This window comes from Micromys minutus (assembly GCF_963924665.1).
Source record: "Micromys minutus genome assembly, chromosome: 1".
Classification (NCBI taxonomy): domain Eukaryota; kingdom Metazoa; phylum Chordata; class Mammalia; order Rodentia; family Muridae; genus Micromys; species Micromys minutus.
The window spans coordinates 257,655,750-257,657,126 of NC_137969.1; the positions used below are offsets into that span (position 1 = coordinate 257,655,750).

Here is a 1,377-nt window from a genome sequence, read left to right on the forward strand (position 1 = left end):
TGAGATCTGTGAAAAGTGATTTAATATTACTTTTAACCAACAAATAGGAATTTCACTTATTACATTATACATTCTAATATAAATAGCTCTTATATTCTAAAATCCTAGAATTCTGGACCATACAGCCAGAGAGAACAATGAATGTAGAAGTCACTTCCAAAGCAAATAACAATATTAATAATAATAACAATAATAATAGTAATAGTTATAGTAATAAAAACTTATGACTGTTATAGGAATTTTTGTTTGCCCGGAAGTCTGTGGAAATTTACAGGTCAAAATAATTTTGTACTTTATTTCCAGCTATTCCAATGAAAGATCTAGGCTATATCAGAATCCAAAGTTTTTTATCATGCATTATCACAGGTTCTGTTTTGTTATTCTGTTAAAGAAGAATCATGTTAATGGAGTTGGTCACTGGTGAAGAAATTGAAAAAAAAAGTAGAGGATACTCTAGGAGCATCCCAATTAACATCATATAATCCATACATATTCTTTTCCAAAGCAGACAAAGAAATATAGATCTCTAAGGAAGAATGGAAATCTCAAATGACAAAAGTGAAATCTCAAAATGATTGTGAATGAACAAGACTTCAGGCTAAACTTCTCTGAGTCATCTAAGTCCTAGGGCAGCTTCCTGCTCCTCCAGTGTTTCTGACACACTCAGGATGTGGTTGAAGCACTGTGCCTTGCACAGTAATAGACCGCAGAGTCTTCAGATGTCAATCTCCTAAGTTCCATGTAGGCTGTGTTGGAAGATTTGTCTGCAGACAATGTGGTCCTGTCCTTGAATTTTTGATTGTAGGCAGTATTCCCATTGTAAGGATAAATGCTTCCAATCCACTCAAGGCTCTTTTCATGGCTCTGCTTCACCCAGTCCATAACATAATCAGAATCAGTGATAGTGTAGCCAGAAACCTTGCAGGAAATCTTCACTGAGGTCCCAGGCCTCACCAGCTCAGCCCCAGACTGCTGCAGCTGGACCTGGGAGTGGACACCTGGAGAGGGAAAGATAAAGAGAATGTCATTGTCACCTCTGTGTATGGCCACATCCATAAAACTTCTACTGTGAGGCATTTACCTGTAGCTGTTGCTAACAGAAAGAGGATCATAAAGCTCCATCCCATGGTGAGGTCCTGTGTACTCGGTGACTCTAGAGAGAACAGTGATCTTATGTTGTTGGTAGTGTAGACATCCCTATATTTACCAGCATAGACTCACATGATTTACATATTCATGATCAGGGCACATCTTAGATAAGAAGCTGTTCCTGCTAGATAAGAAAGGACAACTGTCAGTAATCAGGTTGCTGATTCCCAAGTCCTAATCCTGTCTGAGGAAACTCATCCCATCTCTGAACCGTGTGCAGAGGCCACA

General features: G+C 38.6%; 1 gene segment (V, D, J or C); it reads right to left on the reverse strand.

Moving 5' to 3' along the window:
• Positions 1–663: 663 nt before the first annotated feature.
• On the reverse strand, positions 664–1,077 carry LOC308418535 (Ig heavy chain V region 108A-like). The segment is given in 1 exon: positions 664–1,077.
• Between the last annotated feature and the right edge of the window lie 300 nt (positions 1,078–1,377).